The following is a 23,105-nucleotide window of genomic DNA, read 5'->3' as shown; positions in this document are numbered from 1 at the left end:
AGTCCTTCTCATGAGCCCCACTCTTTCTACCCCTCTCCTTTGTGCCCCCATCTCTGCTATAGTGGGGAGCCCCAGCAGTGAGATCAAGCACCAACATCCCCCATCCTTACCCCAAGCAGATTTTGGGCATCTCTGCAGAGCTCCATTGAAATCCAGACTTTACCAGCACTGGGAGATTGCATGGGAGAGAGGGGAGGGGAAAAACTTGCCTCATTTTATACCAGTGTGTCAAGGTGCAAACCTGATTGCAAAAGAAAGAAATTAGTGACAATTATAATCATGGTGCCGTGCTGCGGCTCTCTAATAGAAATCTGTCACTTTGGCAGGATAAATGCTGCTAGAAGAGCTCTGCGTGGCAAACACGGCCGTGTGCAAACGTGCAAGTTGGTGGATGTGCCAGAGTCCACTGTTTTAGCACAGAGCTGAACCTCAAACTGCACCACAGGGGAGCAGAACATGGGTGATGGAGCACAGAAAAGGACTGGAAAAGTCATTGCTGTGTGCACTTGAGGGGGTCCTGGAACTGGAAATCCAAGGACAAAGCCTCTAACCCCCTCCTGTTTTACTGACCTCCTCTTGACACTGTATCTAATTGGGCTAATACTGCAGGGATGGGACCCAAAGACCTTGGATGCATCAGTGAGTGGATCATGTGCAAGCACTGAAACTCAGGCCCCAAATCTTCAGCAGCAAATTTCATTAGGCTGCACCTCCCCACCTCCACCAAAGCAATTTCCTCAGGGTCCTTTGGAAGAACAGACCCCATAGGGATGACTGGTGGGTCACCCACAGCCTCAATCCAACCTTTCACATCATCCTCTGCAAGAAAACAACCATGCTCTAAAACACAGAGTAAAACCAGAGAGCAAAGCAAGGAGGAAGGTATAGCACATCCATCCATCCATCCATCCATCCATCCATCCATCCATCCATCCATCCATCCATCCCCTTAACAGCAGCACTTCGCCTACCTCACCCCATTAGCTTTGGCTCCCTTGATTTTCTACCCAACACCTTTCATCACTTCTCAAATCCCCCCTCATTATAATAAGAGCCACCACAAACATTTTCAGCAATCCAAGTTTTATTTTTGGCAATTCTTTTATACCGCAAGAAAAGAGGTGGTGAAAATAAATAGACTTAAATAATATGAACAAGACAGAGACAGAGAAAATATTAACAAGGCCCCGTTGCTTTCTGCTAAAGTGCCTTCATTTCATTATCATTAAATTTGCCTAGTAATTAGATTTCAGGGCATGAATATTTAAAATATATATATAACAGACAGGCTGTCAAGAGAAAAAAAAAGAAAAAGCACGACAACATCAATTGGATAATTTTTGAGATGGAGACATTCGTAAGCAATTAAAAGATCTCCTGAGTTTGGAGACTTTGGTTTCTTTTCTTTCCTTCTTCTTCTTCCATCGATTCCAGCTTTGTGTTCTCCACCTGCAATGGAAAGAATACGGCTGTAAATATGGGCGCTACCATTAAGGCTTTGTTCTGGCCCCGGTGCCACCCTTCTCCCTTCCCATCCCCATGGGGTCATGTTGGAATTCTTTGCTTAAATCAAGGTTGCACGGAGCTCCCTCCTTCATCTTCAGGCATTTCTGCTGAAAACAGTGATTTTGGTCCCCATTTGCATAATTGCACAGTTACATGCTCGCCGCTCCCTAATTGCATGACCTGTGCTCGACATTGCTGCCTGCAAGGGGCCAAACCAAGGTGATCCTACACCCATCCCTGAGTTCCTGCTTTGCAATGTGCCCATTTTAGGGGTGCTCGGAGCACGCAAAGACTGAGCAACCCACTGTATAGCAATGACAAATCACCACCCAGCACCCAACCTGAGGTGGATGTTAATGCATGTTTTGTTCTTCATCATTACCATCATCTCGAGCAACTTAAGAACACACAAAACAGCCACACAGAACAAAAAAATCCCAGACCTCAGCTTGGGTCATGCCTTCCCAAAATCTCCTTTGTAAGGTTTTATCAGCAAGAGCAGGGAGTGGAAGCAGTTGGTACAAGCAGCTGAGAGACCAAATCAAAAGCATGTGAGCAGATTAAAGAATCAATCTCCCCATTTGATGCAGAGGAAATCCCACTAATTATAAAGAAGGGGCTTATTTCCCGGAGTCGCTCTGTTTGAAGTCATCAAAACTAGCAATACTTAATTACTCTACTTTATGGAATATATAGCATGGAGCTCCTTCCCAGCTCACTTGCTTTCTGGTGCCATTACTGGTGCTGGGGGCTTCCAGGGGGCAGTGGGGATGCTCCTCCAGTATCTCTGCACTTATTTATTCAAATGAAGCCCTTAACAGCCCTATATGTGCCTGCAGGGAAGCATTTAAATGGACTTTAAAAGGAGGCTATAATGAAAAAATGTTAAAAAAAAGATGATTTCGCCATGCAAGCTACCTGGCTATTATATTATCTGTGTGTATGCTATGCTGGCAAACACCTTCATCACCAATCTGCAATTGAGGAGATCAAAGAGAAGGTCCACCCAGTCCTTAAGGACAGAAGGGGTTGACTTCAGCTCCTCTAAGCCCTTAAGCAGCACTAAGTTGGTATATCTAGATCGTATCCATAGGTGGGATATCACTCACTTGGATGATCCAAGGGAAAGAAAGAGAAGGATGGGCAGACACAAAACTGCATTGGAATGAGGAGAGTGAATGCCAAGGGTCTGCCTTCCATTAATAAATGGAAACTAAGTATAATATCAGCTCCAAGTGTGTTTTCCCACATTGTTCTCTATCTATATCCAGCTGGAGTGGGGAATTTGGGGATCCCATTGGGAACAGCAGCACTGCCTTGAGTGTTATGCGACCATTGGGGCTCCATCACCAATAGGGTCAGCACCAAGGTTAGGGGTAGGGTTAGGGTAAGGGTTAGGGTTAGGAGGAAGAACAGGGCAGAGGGAGCTCTGCTTGGAGCCATGTAGCTTCACAGCCAAAAAGTGGACAAAAAGGTGTTTTTACACCACACTGAGGTGGGAGGATGCTCTGAGATGGATCTGAAATAAATCCCTTATATCTTTGCCCTCTTAGAACTAAGGAAAACCCCATGTGAGCACATTGCCCGCAGGCTTTGGCCTCAGGTCTTGGGCTTTATGGTACAAGAGGAAGAGAAGTGATCACCTGCACCTTTTCTAGCTGACAAGCAAAGGGAAATGGATTGCATCCAAAGAGGCTTTCTAAGGCTGGGTGCTTCCCCACTGCAATCCATCACTGGTGAGGGGGCAGAGCAAAGTGCTTGGTATCAGCTCAGCCCATTTGGGGACACCCCAAAACCCTCTGTTCCATGGGGCACAGCTGATGGATGCTTCCCCAAGCCAAACTCAGGCAGACACAAAGTCCCCCAATCTATTTGGGCTTAATACACCCTGAAAATCATCACATCAGCAAGACCTACATCCTTGCATAAGCAAAGCAATGTCTGCATCCCCAATGCCCCTTTGCAGGCCCTATGGGAATGGGGTGACACAGAACCTCCTGCATCCCATAGAGCGGCCGAGGTCCGTTTGTCACTTTTCCTTCATTATTTGCTGTTTGTACACAGGCATCATTAGGGATTCATTCGGTTTCCCTAGCAGCAGGCATTAGTCTGGCTTCCCTTTCCCCCCTCTCTCTCCCTCTCTCACCAGCACCCTTTATTTTTAGTGTCTTATTTACAGTTTGACAGAGTAACTGTAACCCTTGCAAGCTACTCCAGCGGCTTTAATCGGGGGAATAATGGGTCCTGTCTGGCGATGAATAGAATTTAGGGGACAGATTGTTCCACACTCGCCCGGTGGGGGTAATTTATTTATGTGCGCACTTGTCAGGAGGAGAAAGGGATGGGGGATCTGTATGCGACGAGGACATCGCGCCTCTGAAAGGCGGAGGGGAAGGGAGAATGGAGCCAAACGGCCCTGCTCCCACTGCCCCCCCGGCAGCTGAATGCCTCCGGTGGCCGTGAACTTGGAAGGGTTGAAAGCCCCATTCCCAGGCTCTGGGCACGTCAGAGGGGCTGCAATGATGCCGGCATAGGGGCTCGGGGCTCCAGATGGGTCCAGGCAAAGCGAACAGCCCTCCCTGGTTCTACTCGCATAGCGGTGGCGAGGGGAGCTCGTCCCATAGCAACGGTACAGTAGTGGCAGCACAGCGGGGGGCTGGGAAGAGAGGCAAAGCCCTCGGAAAAAATACAGGATGGGCCCAGACAATGGTCCTCTCTCATATCATAAATTACACGGCGGCGACTAAAAGGGATGGGGTTGGATCCCCTCTCCCCGATCCCACAGCCTTTGGGCTCGCTGGGTGCCCATCAGCATCACTGGGTAAGGGGGATGCAGCACCCTTGGGAGCTGTGTTTGGGTGGTGCATGGGGGGAGAAAGCCCCTTTGCTGTCCCTACCTTCCCACCAGCTGCATCCCTGCTTCCTGAGCCCACCGCCCATGCTCTGCACTCTGTGCCTGTGCTCCCTGTCTGTTAATACTAGTAGAATCTGGACATTGCAAATAAGTCACAAAAAAAGGCCTTTTTTCCCCTCCTATTTCTTCACTATGGCTCGAGACCTGGAGCATTTTGTGTTCATTGCTTTGGGCAACACAGCTCAGCACAGCTTATCCCATGAGCTTTTACCTAGCAGAGGGAAAGATCCCTTTGGGACACGGTACTGTGGGCTCTCAGTCTCTGAGAACCCCAGGCAGCATCAGGCTGATAAAGAAGGGTCTCAGGCTGTGCCCATGCAACAGAGATGCTGGAGCTAAACAGCTAAACCCCAGGAGCAGGGATGTGCATCATCCCAGCTCTGTATTGAGGACAGGGAGCAAGCTGAGCAATCCCCATCCTACAGCCACATCCTGCAAGGCAATGCCCCTCACTAGAACAGCCATTCAGCACTGCAAGAAGTGTATTGGGGGTGATGTTCAGAGCAGGGCAGAGCACATGCAACCACTTCATCTACCCCAGGGTACCACCAAGGACCATGGGTTCTTCATGGGCATCACCTCACACCTTTGGAGAGCTCAATTCCTCCAAGCTGGAGGATGGCACAGGAGCACTGAACCAAACAGAATAGCAGGTTATGGAGCAGATGGGTGAAGCCTTGTGATATGAGGGGACACGACAAGGATGGAGTGCAGCAGGTTCATGGTCGCATTTCATCTCAAAGCTCTTGCCAGCTCAGGAGATTCTAATGACTCTCTGGCTGCAGGACAGCTCATGTGATGCTCCTGGTGTTTCATCACCCCCAGGACTGAGGATGATTCACACCATCAGGAGCAGAGGTCAGAATGATGCCTTCATGCTCCTATAAGGACAGCACAATGACAGCGGCTCCCAACCCAACCAAAAACCCATTGAATGAAGACCTCCCCTTGGCAGAGACACCAAGAACTCTCCTTGTTCAGCTGAGCTCAAACCAAGGCAAGAGTGCCTGCATGCAATTCAAACAAACAAAAACACATGGAAGAATATGTGCTCCCACCAGGAACCCCAATGCTTTTGCTGCCCACACCCTGGACCCTGGGTCTTGGGTCTCCAAGTACCCTCTGGTACTTGGAGAGCTGGACCCTACACTACCACAGCGAGACCCAGAGCGGGGACCCTCAGCCAGGCACAATGATGGTCTATTCTGCTGATCACAAGCCTAATCCTCTTTGGTTTTTAATTGGCATTTGGGCTAAGCTGATTTAAACCTCTTCACCTTGTTGGGTTCCCCCCCTCCCCACTTCTTTCTTTTCTCTCTGTTTTTTTGTTTTTTTTTTTCTTCCTTCTTTCTTTTTTTGAACCCAATAACAACGCTGCCATCACCGAGCTCCCGGCACAATGACATCTTTGTGCGAAGGCGAGAGGAGAGGAAAGGGAAAGGGAGGGAGGGGGGAGTGGGGAAAATGTGCTGAACCTACTGGGAAACAATGCTCAGTTTGTGGAGCAGCCTTGACCACTGGCAGAGCACCCGCTTCAGCTGCACCACATTAATAAATGCCCTGTCCCATCTGCAGCCCCAGCACCTCACCTGTGCCCTCCCCCCCTTCCCATTGCCCTCCAGTCTCACCAGTGTGGTATGGAGCTTTGTCCCATCCCCAGAGTGCTCATGGTGTCCCTATAGCCCGATGCCAGGCTTGCTCTGTGCTGCTCCAGGCCATCAGCTGCTGGGAGGAGGATGGAGGAAGGCACACACATTGACTGTCCCCAAGATGGGTCCTGCTAGCAGCTCCCCACATCCAGGCTCTGCTGTGGTTGTGGTTTTCCTCTCCAGCCTCCACTCCTGGGTTCGTGCAATAGTGAGACATGATCTAAGTTAAAAACCACAAGCGACAGCAACGCCTTCCTTACCCTCCTCCCCAGATTTACCACCAGATTAGCACCTCAAAGGGATGCTGCTTGTGGGTTTGGGTGACTGGGAGTGAATAAAACAATAGTAAGAGATTGTGGAACAAAACCATACTGGGCAGTGAATGGTGAGAAGCAAGACCACCTTCCCTATAGCGTGGTCCATGCACCTATGGGGCAGATGCTGGAGTCTATTTAGACCACGGAGCTTGGGTTTATGGATAGCCATGAAAATCTGTGCTCTTACCAGGCAATTCTGAATGGACTTCCACACCAGGATTCAAGCATTGCTTTTGGCTGGCCAGGAAACAAGTGGAGCATCACAGCAGTGGAAGCCACTCTCTGCACTAGTGAGGAGAAAAAGAAAAGGGGATGAAAGTGGGATGTCAGCGCCTGTATCCCCCCAGCTGCACTACAGGTGATTATGGCCACAGAATTCACCCAACATCCCTCATCCCCATGGACCTCCAGCCATAGAGTTACAAGGCAGAGCCAAATGCTACAAACCTCATTCAAAAGAGCCCATTTTTTCAGCTGCCTCGTTGGGGTGCTTTCCCCACCCCATTGCTCTGTACTATCCTGGGTTGCCAGCACAGATTTATTTTTTACATATTGCTTTGCCTTGTGTATTTCCCCTCCACATAAACCTTGCTTCATTCGTGGCAATTCATGGGCTACGCATAGATTTAAGCACCCAGTGCCAAATTTACTTGGCATGTTTAATAGGGGAAGGAATTGGGGCTGGAGAAAGATCCTTTTCTCTCGCCCTTCAGTCCCATAAATCATTGATAACAGTACAGAAACCAGAGAGGATCAAGCAGCAGAAAGGAAGCAATAAGCCAAGGATGGAGGCTCAGCAACACAGGAAAGTGATGCTAAAGCCCCATTTCTCAGCCTACATCCACTCCATGACTGCGAAACAGCATAAAAAGTGAGAAAAAGGCACAAAAATTCAACCCCCCCCCTCCCCACACACACACACACACACAAGTCCAAGCAGTGAGAAATCAGCTGAGAGGCCTCGGCTCAGCTGAGCAGCTAAGAGCCTTAATGCATTTTTGTGGGTGTTAGGAAATGAGTTCCCATTCTTGCACATGGAGGTGCTGGGTTGCCTCCGAGGGATCAGTGCCTGCATGGGGATGGAGCTCTCAGCCCTGAAATAATGGGCACAGGATGATGAAGCTCATGCTCCAACCCGATGGGAAAAAGAAAGAGAGATTTGGGGTTCAGCTCATCCCACACATTCAGACTTCCAGATTTCTTGCTCTCTTGGCAACAGGTAGATGGGGAGACATTAGGAAGCACCAACACAACCTTACGGAGCACCGAGATCATCAGCAGACAGCATCCAATCGCAACAGGCACTGCAGATAAAGCAGCCCAAAATAAATACCTTGAGCACCCAAAGAGAATCAACCAACCTAAAAGCTCCCAGCAGATCGGGTTGATATTCCTGCTCCTATCTGAACTCAGTGCCATCATCTTTGTCCTTACAAACCTCCTATTTGGTGCACGAAGCCCCGCGGGCCACACGCAGTGCAAGGATGATCTTGGTTGTGTTTTGCACTGATATTATTCCCCCACACCCAATCTTTAAACAGCCACAAAACATTCTCAGTCCAACAAAAGGGGGGGAAAGAAATAATCAAGCAGCTGCTTCGTTAGTATTTCTGCAGTACACGGTAATACAAATGCGGGCTGAAGTCGCTGCAAGATCGTTTGGCACAAAGCAAACCAAAATATCCCCATTGACACAAAGCAAATTTCAACAACCAACCCAAAAATACACTGTAGAAAGGACTGGATGCTCACGTTGGTCTCATCCCCATTGCAGCGATGGGAGATGAATCCAAAGGAAAGGATCTAGGGCTGATACTGGGGTGAACACCATGGGTAGGAGAGGGAAAACGTGGGTGAGCAAGGCTAGGGTGAGCACATGGAGCACGAGTGGAGTGTGGGGCCATTGTGGGGTATGGGACCATGGGCAGAGATATGGGGCGGCTGAGACCACAAGCGAGCATCGGCCATTTTATGTCGGCTGCCTAAAATGGTGGCTGGCACCTTTTTTTTCCCTTTCCGCTACAGTTCCAGCACGCATGCACCCACAGAGAGGGGAGGGAGAAGGCCGCAGCCCCCTGCATACCAGGGTGCAGGGAACAGGAGCCAAGATGGAATTAGAAGGGGGGGAAATTAAAGGAGGGGAAGGGAGGGGGGGGGTAAGCGGGAAGGATGCGCTTGCCTCGACGCGGCCCATCCGCCCTTGGCTTTATCCTAGGGAAGGAAGGCATGGAGGGGGGAAAAAATGGGGGGAAAAAAGGAAAAGACATGCAATGTTTGGGCGAGGACAGCGGAGGGGGCAGGGATGCGCGTGGGGCGCGGGGAAATCTTCCCTCCTTTCTTCATTGAGCCCCCCCACCCGGTTCCCCCCCCACCCCCCCCCCTTTATTTCGCCCTCCCTGCAATCCCGCTTTGACTTTTCCCACAGAAGTAGCCAACCTCCAGGAATGCAAATGACATTCATTATGCAAATGCATGCAAATCAGGTTTAACTATCGGAAGAAGGGCTCAGAATTGCTAATGGGTTAACTCTTTCGCTCACAACCATGACAACAAGAGCCCTCATCGCGCTGGCGCTTTGTGCTTCTCCATCACTCCCCAGGCACCCCAGCCTTACTGGGATCTGTGCCCTTACTGGGATCCCCATAAGCGAGGGATGAGGGCCATGGGGAGGGTGGAAAGGGGAACAAAGCACCGGGAAAAGAAGAACAACAAAAACCCCATTGGCGTGGGAGTGGCTGCCCCTTCGTTAGACGCTGGTGGGAGATGAGACAAAGGCTGAAATTGGAGGGAGGGGAGAAAAAAGAAGGGGAAAAAAAAAAGGAAAGGGAGGGGAAAAATAAACCCTACCAGGCTGCTATCAAATAGATATCACTGTGGTGCATGGGCAAAGGGTGATGGCACCCTCCAAGCTTTGGCCATTTGCATCCAGGAGGGTGCAGAGCCATCGTCCACAGCATAAAAAAAGAATACATTGCAAATCCCAGCTTTATACTCCCCCCTCCCCCCCTTTTATTTTGATATCAGGGGAATAAAGCAGTAAATAAAGGGAAAAAAAAGTGACACTGTTTCTTATGGTGTTATCAGCCGGGAGGGATGGAGTGCATGGGAAAGTGGCCGTGATGCAGCAGTGCTGCAATGCGCCTGGGATGCTCCAAGTGCACCAAAGGCCACGCTGGGCTCGAAGCAAAAACCCCAGGGTAGAGCCCCACGCATGCTGCAGGGGGGCCAAGATGCATGCCCAGCATATGGCTAAGTCATTAATAAGGGTTAGGCTTTTATTGATTAGCATTAATAATATCGTGTTTCTATGCGTTGGAATGCGCTCTCTCTTTATGTCTTTCACCTGATCCCAGGCTGCTTTGCAAGCTAAATCATTGAGCATTTCTCCAAGCCTCAAGTGTCAAAATGTAAAGAAATAGATTAATGAACCCCTCCCAACCAAAACAAGGATGGGGGAGGAATAAGAACTACAGTGTGGGTTTCTGTATTTACCCGCTGTCCTCTAGCTGGGAATCTACCAGCCATGCTCTGCTGCTGAGTGCACCTCCAGTTGCTTTCGATTTCCAAGTATAGATGTGATTCCAGAAAGCTGGAAATGGGGGATTTTCATTCTTACCATGATTTCCAATATTGATTTTTTATGAATTAAATACACACACGGTGGTGGGTGCAGACATCCCAACAGCCACTTATTGCTAATGGCTGAGACTCAGCATCATTATCGTATCACGGTGCTGAGGAGGCAAACTTCTTTAGGAAGATGCTTTAGATGCTTCCTTAGGAGTGTGGGTGAATGGTCATTTAAGAAGGGTGGTCACGGGGTAGGACTTAGCACATACCTGGAGTCAATGGCATCCCCAGCGCCACAGCAAAGGAGGAACGGAGACGGCTGAAAGGAGAATTCATTCTTTTTAGCACAGTGTGGAAATCACTCAATTTTATCAAACCTCCCCCCATTGAGTCACATGAAAAAAAAGCCTTATTAACCGTTATTAACCATTTTCACCATTATTATTATTAAAGGAACTCTTGTTTATTCCCTTTGCTTTTCCTTTCTCCTCCTTCCCTATCCCATCCGACCCCTTAGAAGCCATCCCCATTTGCTTTGCTCCTTTTATCATCACTTCTTTGGCCCCAAGGAGATCATTTTGGCTGCCCCAAGGCACAAAGCAGTGCTTTTGGAAGCATGGAAACACCAACACACACAGCCTCCATCCCACCCCATTGGAAATCAGCTGCTTTGTGCCAGAACCCCACTAAACAAACTGAAAACCTTTATCCATGTTTATAGGAGAGCAGCCTGGCAGCTTGGGGGAATGATATGAATGGGGAGGAGAAGGGTAAGAAAGGAAGAATGACAAAGAGAAGGAAAAAGATGAAGATGTGGCTGGGTTGAGAACAGGAGGCCGAGCATCCTCCCCCAGTTGCACCAATAGCCATTGCTGTTATTTCTGTTGTACATGCCCAGTTTTCCCCATCCTGGATGAGGATGTCATGAGAAACGAACAAAATCACATTGGAAGCACCATGCACAGAGAGATGTCCTGCATCCCATCATGCACAGACAACGCTCATAGGACAAACCCCATGCCCTAAGGAAAGCACTTGTATCAAGAATTGAATTCCTACCATCCCAGCAAAGGCAAAAAGGGGATTCTGCAGCAGCAAACAGAGCGGGGTGTGGGCAGCAATGGGGGCACTCCATGCCCATCAGCTCACAGTATTTCAGGGCAGAACGCAGCTGGGAAATGCAATTGGGTGGTAGAACCTCAATTCCTCTTGAGGTCACGGAGGGGGGATTTGTGCTTGGGGTGTCAGCCCTGAGGACTCAGGAGGCAGCATAGTTATTTTTAAACCATGATTTTTCTCATCTTAGTGTTTTCTCAGCCCTATTTTAAAGCCGGCTCACGAAGCATTTGGGGGCCAGACTCCATTTTTCAGCAAGAAGCAAAAAAAAAAATAAAGAAAGAAAGCAAGCAAACCCACCACCCTTTTCTTTTTTTTTTTTCCTCCTTTTTCCCCTAATTTTCCCAAAGACCTCAGAGGCGTGAGCACTCGAGAGTCAAATTTGCCCAGGACCTGCATCCCTTAAGAAAGCAGTGCTCATTCGCCTTCCACAAACTCTGCAGCAGCAACAAAAGTCCCTTTCAAGCCCTTCCAGACGCAAGTCCTTCAGCTCAATTAGTCAGGCACACAGGGACACAAAAAAGCCTCCCATTCAGGCTAGTGGCTGGCTGCGGAGGACAAGGGTGAAGAAAGGATCTTTCTCCCACGCTTTCACTGGGTGTCATAACAAGCAGAAAGCCCTCTTATGGGAGGATTATTGGAGATAAGAGCCCAGGCAAGGGGCTGGGGCTGCGGGAGGAGAGCACGGAGGATGCCGAGGCTCCCACCAGGGCCAACACGGTGCACGTTCAAAACGATGGTGCTGGCCCCCTCTGCCCATGCACAAGCTGAATAATCCTGGTTTTCCATGGCAACCCGCAAAGCAGAGAGCCTTGCAGCCGTGGGTTCTGCAGCCGTGAGCGGTGCGTGCTCCAGAAAGCACCCGGCTCCTCTGGAATGGAATGGCCTTGAGATAAAACATCGTTATATATATTATAGATATAAATGTATGTTTTAATAGGGAACGGGTTTCTCTGGGCTTTGGTTGTTCAGAGCTAAAGCAAAGCAGAGAAAGGAAACAAACTCCCCCAGAAGACGGGTCTGTGCCGAACCCGCAGCCATCAGCGGCTCATTGAACCTCTGCAGCTCCAGGAGCCCCTGGACCCCAATAGCTCCTCATGTCATCAACTCAAGCTTTCAAGCAAACTCTATCCCCGATACCCTTAATCAGCCACAGTTACATTCCCAATTCCCCACACCTTTCCCATCAGCTCCACATGTGTCTCCAAAGAGCACAGCCAGGTCATCCAAAGACACGATTCCTTTCCATTTTATTTTCCCCCCTGCAGCTCATTCATGGGAGATGAAGACAGCCCAGACCATAGTGGTCTGGGGGCTCAGGAGGGTACAAAACCAGCTTGATGCTGAGGAACCCACACAGAACCCACCAGCTCTAATTGTAGGGTATGGGGCTCTTCCATCCCTCTGATATTGACTGAGAGGTAGAGCAGAAGGAAGGGCTGGAACAAAGCTAACACCTCAAGGGAAGCTCTTCCTCCTTCCCAAGGAGGACTGGGTGCCTCCAAAAGGGAATCACAGTCCTGCTGTCCCTCATCTCCTCCCCGTTACCCACACAGTGCCATTCAAAGGGAACAAAATGGATCCTAGGACAAATATATATATATATACACACACACATTTTTTTTCCTCCTAACAAATCAATTTTGAGGTGGGTGATGCCCACATCACACACACACGTTCATTCCCAGCACTTATTTAATCACACTTTTTACCAAGATCCAGTGCAGGGATTTGAGACCGAGTCCTCACACACTTGGCATTGCCCCCTTTGTCCCCCACCCTGGTGACACCAAAAGCCCTGAAAGTGGAATTAAAATGATTTTTACACCTCCTAGAGCTGTCAGAGCCACAGCTTAAGGATTACACAGCTCAGCATCGTGGCCACGAGCACTGGCTCTCAGCAGCAGCAGGGCAAATCCTCATGTCACACCAGCACAAGACCGCTGATCGGAGCACATTCAGCCAGGAGCTGCTCCCACCCTCACAGACCTCAGCGATCTGCTCCGTGATTCAGCTCTCAACACATTTCCCCATCATCTTCCTACCAAACCCAGCATGACAGCACCACTTTGCAAACGCTTGCCTGCTCTTGAACCCCCCGGCCAGCAGCCATCCCCTTTTCATTGCGTTCTAGAGAAAGCAGAGAGCAGAGCTGGCACGCACACTTTGCTATCTCCATCCCTAAAAACCCTGCAGGGCAATCAGAACGTGGCTTTAGGACTATTAAGGTCCCCTATCTTAATGGCAGTGCTGTCACATTGTCCCAAGCCAGCCAAACCTCCTCCAACATGGGGTAAACGGGGAGCAAGGGAAGCCGCCAGCGGCTCTGCTTTCACATCCAATCACCCTCAGAGCATCACAGAGACCAACCCAGCTCCACCAGTGCCTAGCTCAGCATTTTCCTCCCTGCTGCAGACGCCGAGGGAAATACTGTCAGCTGTCCCCCCAGGGCACCCGTCGACTCCCATTTGGTGGATGCCATGTGCCACGTTGGCTTGCTGAAGGGGTAGGATTGGAGAAAGCCCTTCATTGCTTTCTTTCTTTCATGCTGTAGGGGGAAAAATTAGCACTGGGCATCCCAGTGCTAATGCAGGGCATGGCAAGACCCATTGCAAAGCACTGCAAAGTCCCAAATCTGCAATGGGGGCAGAGCTCGGGGATAGTTTATGCAGAACACAGCCTTAGGATGCTGTTCCCACTGCCAAAACTCAACAAGGGCCCGATTTGGTTCCTCCAGGAACTCAGTGCGCCCACTCAGACGCTTTGTCATAATCCCAGTGTGAAAATCACACCATTGGAAACCCTCAGGGCTTGGGAGTCCTGATTATTTGGAGAGGAACGGCTGCTCCCAGCACAAAGACACAGCCCCAGGACAATGAGGAGCAAACCCACACAGACCCGACATTCCCAAGCATTGCCTTGGGAACAGGGTGAGGTACAGACCCCAAAACCCCACTGCTCCCTTGTGAGCATCACCAGAATCCATCCATCAGCACCTCAACCCCGCCGCAATCACTTGGGGTTTGAAACATAGATATTCCTGCATTTAGATGGGCACACACATATGGTTTCTTTGTGACTGCGCTATTCTCCACCTCCCTGGCCCATAAATGGGTCACAATGGGGATGATGATGGGAATGAAGCTCGGAAGGCTTCATCCACTTGTTTAAAGCAAAAGCAAGTCAACCTCAGATTCATTCCTAGGATATTTCAAGGTGAAAATGATGCACTGAATTGCAACCAGCGCTTGTCAATAGTTAGATTTGTTTAAGCCAGTTCTTCTCAATCACTCATTGACCCATTGATTAATTAGCATCCCCTTTAATCCTTTCTTTGCTCCAACCAAGCTGCTTCAAGCATGAAAAAGGACACGGAGGGCTGATCTCTCAGTACAGAACATGCAAGCATATCTCCCATTAACGTCTCCAACACTTAGGTAGACACAAGGGAGAGACGAGCAGACATTGCTGAGTGTTAACCACTCAAATCACAGTGTCCAAGCAAGCTTAAACAGCCACACATAAGCTGCAATTTAGATCAACGTCATGCCAACACACAGGGCTCCTATTGCCAGCACACTCCAGGAGCAAAGTGGGGAGAGGAGGAAAGAAATAAGGGTAGAGAACAGCTGACTGCAGGATTTCAGCCCCCAAAGGCCTGGGGATGGCCACGCTCATGTTCATCTACCACAATGACATGAGCCTGTAAAGAAGTTACAAGGATGAGGTGAGCAAGGAATGGGTCAGACACTAAGCATCCCCTGCCCCATAGGTCACCATATTCCCCACAGAGCTTTGCCCTCATCCCAGGTCACCAGCCCCATCTCTACCAGTGCCTTTGTTAGAGCTGAGTAGGTGACAGCATCGCAAACTACAGCCTATGGCAGCACCGACTCAGCCTTGTGCCCACCAGGATTGGTCACCTGGGATAACCAAAAGATGATGGCACTCTGCTCCAGGCCCCTGATTGGCGTCGTCCTTCCTCCCTCCCACCCCCAATAACCCCCCCTGGACCCAATACACTGTCCAATGGAGGGTGGCACGTGGCTGCTCCCCAGCAATAAAAGCACCTCACCCACTGCGTTGTACCCAGTGAGCCAGTTGCATGGGGACACACAGTTGTGCCCAATGTCTACCTGTACCCAAATATCTACTGGTGGCACCATGCACCTCACAAGGGACAGCAGCACAATGATGTCCTGCTGCCACCAAAGCCATGTGGCCAACTCCATCCCATACTCAGGCACAGGACAAGCCCCATAGGAACCCTCCATGGGCTCAATGCTCTCCATCCTTCCACTCTCTGCCCTGTGTCCCTGGCCTGGGATGTGCCACCAGCCTGGAGAAGCAGCAGGGGATATAATGAGAGCACATAGAAACATCCCTCTGCCCCAGCACCGGGCTGCAGAACAAGAGCAACACCAGAGCACACATAGAAGAGGTGATCAAGGGGGTTATCCCCAAGGAAATGGGCTCAGGGAGGTGGCACGTACATCGAGTGAGTCTGAATTATGGGGCTGTGGATGAAGAGGTGAAAACGGTCTTGTTTATTAAACTAAAGTCATGATAGGAGCATGACTCATCTCTCACACTGCATCCCAAACTACAGCCTTCCCCTACACAAGGTCCCAGGGACAGTTTCTTCCGAGCTCCCTCTTCCCCTTTTGAAGAAATAAAAGATCGGGATGAATAAAGTAAAAATCAATTAATAATAATACTAATATCCTGATGAGCACAAGAGCAAAACGAACGGGTCCAGCACGGGTCAAAATCCAGCTCTTTTTCTATACCTCTCCCAAGGTGCAAAGCTTGAAATACTCCCTTTCCAAAATCAGTTTGGCCGCTATCGCTTATGTACTTTATTAGGAGCTTTACCCCCCCGCCCCCAACCTTGGAATCACCATTATGAGATCATATGTAATATATATATATACATATATCCTAACCCACTCAAAGAGCTTTGTGTTCTTCAAAGCAGCATCAAGACATTGAACAAATGGGCCGCCAGGTTGGGCAACCTGGCCATAGCAGCGGGTAGGGAGCACCCAGTGCACATCTCTGACCCCCCCCAGTCCCCTCCTAAAGCAAAGCAGGTAGAAAACCTGGATTTCATAAGAGATAACAGAGTGAAGGGAGCGAGGATTGGTGTGAATTGGCATTCGGAGAGGATAAAGAATGGGGGGAAAAAAAAATCAAGTTCCCCCCCCCCCCGTTCATTTCGCTCCGCTTCGAAGGCAAATTAAATAGATATTCTTGTTAATAAATCCCCAATCTTGGATCAAAGAAACGTTCGTAGGCAGAGGGTTGAAAGAAGAAAGGGGAGCTTTTGGATAGAGGTACAAAAAGAGGGAAGAGGGGGAAAAAAATAACACAAAGAGAGCCGCAAGAAACCATTTTCCAAATCACTGCATCGCTCTTTCTAATCTGGATCCCAAGTTATCTCTGTCAGGGAATGAAGCTAAATAGATTGGAAACAGTGGAGAGGGGGGTGGTGGAATAAAAGGAAGAGAATCCAGTGTTCATATTTGCAAAACAACCATTAATAAACAGTGCTCGGTGGCTGCTTTATTAAACAGATAATCCAGCGCGGTAATCTCTATTGATTTATGGGTTCTGTGATGCTATAGGAGCAGTTATGCAATGAGAGTTCATCCTCGATCTGCAGTCTGGGTCCTGTGCTTCACTAATTCACAATCTGATGGGACGTTTTACTTTGTTAATTCAATTACGGTCAGCAGCCGAGGAAAGAACAGCACCATCCTCATTGGGTTCAAGGCAGAACCAGAAAACACGTTCTTAAAAGGGGACAAATCAGGTCTTGAAATGAAGAAAGAATTAAATCCTACCTCGGTTTTTAATTCCAGTCTCAAAAAGTTGCCTTATTTTTTTCCCCTCTTCTCGGTTCTTCATTTTTTCTGCCTCTTGTTTCCTTGATCTTCTTCCTTTCTTTCTCTTTCATTTCTCTTTTTGTTTTCCTCCTCTTCCTCTGGCTGGATTTCCTTTCTTCTCCACATCCTCCTCAGGCGTGTAATGGGGTTATTTTTACTTTCGGTTATCTAGCTTTATGAAGAATCGACACCACTCATACAGCTAGATAACCAAAGATAACAACCAACCCCTGAAGTCTACAGCACTAGCAGCAAAAGGGGCAACCTCCTCTTCTCCAGGGGCTTCCAGGCATGTGGCTTTTAGAAAGGGAACGAGGGAGGAAACGAATAAACAGAGATGCAAGAATTAACAGTGGGATCCGTAATGCCAGCACGCAGCTACAGCGGGGCCCTGAGGCTGCAGCCCAAGCAGAGCAGCAGCTCTATGGGCAGAATCGGGCCCTTAAAAACATCATTTGGAGCAGGATTACGAGACAGCCACGCAGGAACAGCCTGGGTTTGGGGAGGATCGAGCCCCTTTTCCAGCTTAAAGCTGTTTCGTTTGCAAACGAAACGACGTTCTGCAGGTGCTGAGGATTAAGGCCGCGTTATTTTTAATAACCCCCGAGCTCTGTCAAAATAATGCATCCAAGCCGGTGATAATGAAAGCAAATAGAATTCGCACCGGTAATTTAGGAGACATAAAAGGACGTCTCCCCCACCCAACGAATCCATTTAACGCTCGGCCAAACAAAACGACTGCAAAATAAAAACCACACACCAAACAACACCCCAAAAACCTCCAGCTTCAAATAAATAATAACTTGGCTTGCTTTGAATGCAGCCCCGGATCTAGGGGGGGGGGTTAACGGACGGGATGAACGAACGCGGAGGAGACGATGGTAAAGAAGAGAAGGGAAGGGAGAGACTCTCGCTCGATGCTCAGCACCGAGGCACCGCACCGGGCCCCACTCTCTGCTCCTGGGGGTTGGGGGGAGACCCTCAGCCCCTCTCCTTCCCCACGGGCCCGGCCTCCCTCTGCCCTTTCTTCGTTCTCTGGAGCCGCAGCCCTTTTCTCTCTGTCTCTCTCTTTCCACCTTCCGTTTTCCTCGCGTTCTCTTTTCCTTTAGAGGTAACCGCATCCCGCCCGGGGTTGCCCTTAAGGGCCTCACCCTTCCTCCCACCACCAAAGGAGCTCCCTCTCCGCAATACCTCCATCCTCCCCGGCTAACCAGCCTCCATCCTCCGTAGGTAAAAAAGGGATTGTGATGGTTAGGGGTGGGTAAAGGGGGGGACGACCACCATCCCACCCCCTCCCCCAGCATCCCGCATCCCTCTCTCCTTCCTTCACCTGCAGTCCTCGTGGGTCTCCTCTTGTCCTTCTCCACCTGCAGCTTTCTTTACACGGAGCGGCCGGACAAGATCCACATTGCAGGGGGGGGGGCTCGGAGCAACGAGCTCCGAACCTCAGAGCCTGCAAATGGGGGGCAATCTACGAGCCTGAAGATGGGCATGGGCACCTCCGAGACTGCAGATAGGGGCACCGGTACCGGTACCGGCACCTACCTGCTCTGCCCGCATCCTCTGCTCCGGGGGGGATCAACGCGCGGCACTTTTCATTCATGCTTTTCCACTCCCGACCCTCAATTCGGTCTCTCATTGGTTTTACCCTTCCTGACATCACCCATTCAAGCTCCTCCCCACTGCAGCGCCTATCTTTATCAATGGGAGGGGAGGGGCCGCTCTCACGCACCGCCGCCCACCCCTCACCCCCATCCTTGTGTGTCCCCTCCTCTCTCCATCCTTGTGTCCCCCCCTCCCTCAATCCTTGTGTCCCCCCCTCTCTCCATCCTTGTGTCCCCCCCCCTCCATCCTTGTGTCCCCCCCCCCCCCAATCCTCAGAGCTCCCAGCACAGCAGCCCACCCCCCCCAGCCTCCAGCACCTCGCAATGCGACCACCGCCCATCGCCACCATCTCCCGTTGCCACCAACCGGCTTCGGTCAATATCGTTCCCAACCCCATTGCCCGACTATGGGGCTCAGCCCCACAACCCCCGCTTTGTGTACACCCCCTTAGGAGCTCAGACGTTCCTTTTCTTGCCGTTGTTTTGACCCTTCAGGCTCTCTATTAATTCCCCTTTTATTTCTCCCTCTTATCGCAAGAGATGGCATCAAAATGAATAAGGCGATTTATCCTCAAATAACAACAAATAAAAATGGCCTGTTTGGATATAATTTTTTTTTCCTGTCCTCATAAAATTCCTCTTTACCTTGATATTATTATTATTATTATTATTATTATTATTATTATTATTATTATTATTATTATTATTATTATTATTATTATTTATTATTATTTATTATTATTATTATTACATCAAATCAGTTCGGGGCTGCAGGTTTCGGTGTCCAGAATGGCCACCTCTTGCATTACAGCCATCAGGGCCGTGTCCTCACCACCCCCCCTTCCCCACCAGGACCCCTTCTCCCAGTTTCCCCCCATTAGGGATACTGGAATTGCTGCCCTCGCTCCAATATGAACATTACGGCCGAGGCCGGGGGCAGGTGGAATGAAGCTAATGGGGAAATAAGGTCCTGGGGAGCCAAGGAGAGGTAGGGAACCCCCGACCAGCGCCGGGCCCGCATCATTACCTCCACCCACCTCCTCTCTTTGCTTTCCCGAACCCCAATTGCCCCATTTCCCCCCTCAAATCTTCACTTCCAGTCCTTCTCGGGGGTCAAAACCTCAACCGAGGGCAGCGTCCTATGGGGACAGCAAGGAGAGGGGCTAAGGGAGGCTAATGGGGGGGTTACGTGGGGTTATAGGGGGGGTCGGGAGGCGTTAAGGCAGCGGCTCCGCTCACCCCATTCCCTCCGGCGGCCAGGAGGATTTTTTTCAGATATAACCGCAATTTCCCCCCCTTAAAAAGATAAATAAATCGACGTAATATTAATAATAATATAAAATAATAAAAATCTATAATTTTAAGCCTTTCTCTTCTCATCTATACCTAAAACCTCCCGAAGAAGGAACCGCGATCCGACCGCTCTTAAGCATCGCGTTCAAACTTCAGCTCTCCCAATGACGGCGCATTTCTGCCATCCCAAAGACGTCCCGGGGCAAGGGGGGACACGAGCAGGAGACGCCCGGGTGTGTTTTGGGTTTCATTAGCAAATGAAAAACCCCCCCTGCTCCATGGTTTGCTGCTTTCCGACAAAGTCGCTTACGCAAACTGAAGCCAGACAAAAAAAATGCAAACAAAATACAATGAGCAGCCGCACAGACCGAGGTTGGGGGATCGCACGCTTATAGGGACGATTAGAAGATCGGCCGGCTTTAACATTGGTACGAATCATTGCAGGAAAAGAAAAAGAAATGAAAATAGAAAGGCTCGATTTGGGGCTCCCAAGAGATGCCGAGATGCCGCCCCGCTGCTCTTTTTCCTTGCCCCCCCCTAAATAACTCGAGCTCAATCTCCCCAAACCTGAGAGGAGAATTAAGGACACGCCGCGGGGATGCGATATTTCTAAGATAAATAAGAAATAAAAGGAGAGGGGGAAAAAAAAAAGGAAAAAGAAAAAGCTCTTCGCTCCTGGCTGGAAAAGCCGGTGCCGGGCCGCTCACATCTGGCCAGATGTGCTGCCCTATGGAGATGGGGATCGCATGGATCGAAGAGGGACCACACCGATGTGGGGGGGGGGCGCGACCCTCTTATCTCAGATCTCCCCCCTCTCTTGCTGGGGGGCTCGGGAGAGCACGGAGCCCCCCCAGCAGCATCTCTACCCCGCAAGGTCGCAATGGGTTTGTACACGAGTGGGGCGAGATAGGAGGCGAATGAAAGCACCTGGAAATTGATTTTGCACAGCCTTGCACGGGCCTCCCTTCCTTGGAGAGGGAGGGTGAGGAGGAGACCTCAGACCTTCATCCAAGCCCCGAAATGTTGGGGATCCTGGCGTGGAGGGGGGTCACGGCAAAGGGCGAAGTGGATCTCGGTCCGTACCCGGCCCTTCTCAAACTTTCCCAGCTCAGCTTTCCCACTGCAGGAGGTTGGGGGGGGGGGGGGGGCTCAAGGAGAACCCACCCTAAGCCCCCCAGTCCCTTGCAGGAGGAAGGCAGGAGTAGGACCCCCCTCCACTCCCCCTCTCCCGGTTCATCCTCAGCCTCATCCGCTGCCCTCGGTCCCTAATAAAGACGCTTTGAGAGACGGATTCCTCCGCCCCCCTCCCTCCCACCCCCCACCCCCCATCCGCCTCCTTACCCCCTATTTTTTTTTTTTTTAAATTTTATTATTATTATTATTTTCTCACCAAGTCCAATAAATTGAGCGGCTCGTCTGGCCTCAGACGTGTTCAGCAACCCAAGCCTCGAGGCTTTTGTTCCTCCGAGTCTCACATTGTTTGTCCGGCTCCGAGGCCGGGTGAGCTCCGTGCACACACGCACCACGGGGGGCTCCGAGGGGGCCCCTCCCTCAACGACTCTGGGGGGGCCGCGAGGAAAGCGGGACACAGGGAAGGGACACCCCCCTTCCCCACCCCCCCATCCCGTTCCCAAGGGCTTCCCCCGGCTTCTGCCTCCACGGGGCCTCACGTGTGACGTGGGACGTGGGGCAGAGGCAGCGCTGGGGCTGCGGGTGCTGCATGAGTTGCCCTATAACTCTGCCTGCATTACCCTGCCTACACTGCTCACCTGCTTGCCTGTACTATCTTGCATTCCCGTCTTGCATCCTCACCCTCTATCTCTTCCTTTCTTTCCTATCCTGAATCCCTTCCCTGCATCATTGCCCTCTATCCCTGCATCCCTGTCCTGTATCCCAATATCAGTGTATCCCTTCATCCCTGGACCTGTATCCCTGTATCCCTTCATCCCCGACCTGTATCCCTGTATCCCAGTAGCCCAGAACCCCACTATCCCTGTATCCCTGTATCCCTGTATCCCTGTCCTGTATCCCAGTATCCCTGTATCCCTTCATCCCTGAACCTGTATCCCTGTATCCCAGTAGCCCAGAACCCCACTATCCCTGCATCCCTGCACCCCTGACCTGTATTCCTGCATCCCCATAGCCCTACATCCTCACATCCCTGTATCACTGAATCCCTGTCCTGCATCCTTGCATCCCTCTCATGCATTCCTGCCTCCACGCACCCCAGTATCCCCACATCTCTCCCTTGTATCCCTGCATCCCCGTATCACAGAATCCCTATACTGCCTCCCTGCATTCCTGCATCCCCGCATCCCTGCATCCCTTACATCCCCGTATCACTGAATTCCTGTCCCGTATCCCTTCATCCCTCCCGTGTACCCCCTCATCCCTGTATCTCCGCATCCCTCCCTTGTATCCACGCACCCCTTCACCCCCTACCTCCCTCAACCCGACCCGACCCGCCTCTCCCCACCTCTGCATCCCCCGGAGCGGACGAGGATCTTCGCTTCTGCCCCCACGGCCGGAGCCGACGTTGGAGGAGAGGGGGGCCGAGCCCGGCGTAAGGATATATAGGAGCGGCCGAGGAGCATCCACGTAGCCTATACGTAAAGTATACGTGTTATATTTTAAAAAGTTGAGATGCAAATGCGGAGACAAGATCCAGAGCGAGGGAGGAGGCCGGAGGAGAAGGGGGGGAGGGGGATGGGGGGTGCTGCGAGGGGGAGGGGAGCTGAGAGATTTCAAAGCATCCCGAACCTCTGTATTGCGAGAAATCGATCAGCAAAGCGCAGCAAGCCTGGCAATTAGAAGCTCATTACCATATATGCAAATATGGCAACCTATCACCCCAAGCACGGAGGCAATGAGAGCTGCGAGATATCGAGAGCGTTTTTGAGCGGGGCGCTGAACAAGCAAAACCGATTCGGGTTTAAAACCTGGGGGGTGGGGGGGTTGGGGGGGCACCTGGGGACCCCTCGGGGCCGCTCCCGATCTCCTTGAGGAGTTATTTCGAGGGAACCGTCGCTTTCTTGTATTCCATTTTATTCGAAGGACTCAATAAAGCAGAGATTTCCCGTCTCATTCGAGTTCCCCCTCGTTGCTTTGCGAGTTACACTCGGATTTCTAAGCACCGCCGTTCTGGTTTTGGGGTGGTTTAGGGCTTTTTATTATTCTCCTCCGGGTGTTGGGGGTATATGGGGGGGATATGGGGTGAGAGGGTGGCATTGCCAGCGTTCCCCTCCGCG

At 50.6% G+C, this 23,105-nt stretch overlaps 1 long non-coding RNA gene across 4 annotated transcripts; it reads right to left on the bottom strand.

Moving 5' to 3' along the window:
- Window positions 1-1,066: 1,066 nt before the first annotated feature.
- LOC107324440 (uncharacterized) lies at window positions 1,067-22,636 on the bottom strand. Of its 4 annotated transcripts, none has more exons than XR_014941245.1 (5): window positions 22,334-22,636; window positions 10,226-10,275; window positions 6,574-6,673; window positions 6,049-6,261; window positions 1,067-1,449 (listed from the first exon to the last, which is right to left on the bottom strand). It is a non-coding gene; the product is annotated as an uncharacterized LOC107324440 (long non-coding RNA). The 4 variants fall into 4 exon arrangements; XR_001559482.3 differs by lacking the exon at window positions 22,334-22,636 and adding an exon at window positions 16,919-17,120; XR_014941244.1 differs by lacking the exon at window positions 6,049-6,261 and having other exon boundaries at window positions 22,334-22,502.
- Window positions 22,637-23,105: the final 469 nt, after the last annotated feature.

The sequence above is a fragment of the Coturnix japonica genome, unplaced genomic scaffold, assembly GCF_054131305.1.
Source record: "Coturnix japonica strain WE unplaced genomic scaffold, WE-NBRP24 Scf062, whole genome shotgun sequence".
NCBI classification, from domain to species: Eukaryota; Metazoa; Chordata; class Aves; order Galliformes; family Phasianidae; genus Coturnix; species Coturnix japonica.
This window is presented reverse-complemented; position numbering and strand designations above follow the sequence as displayed.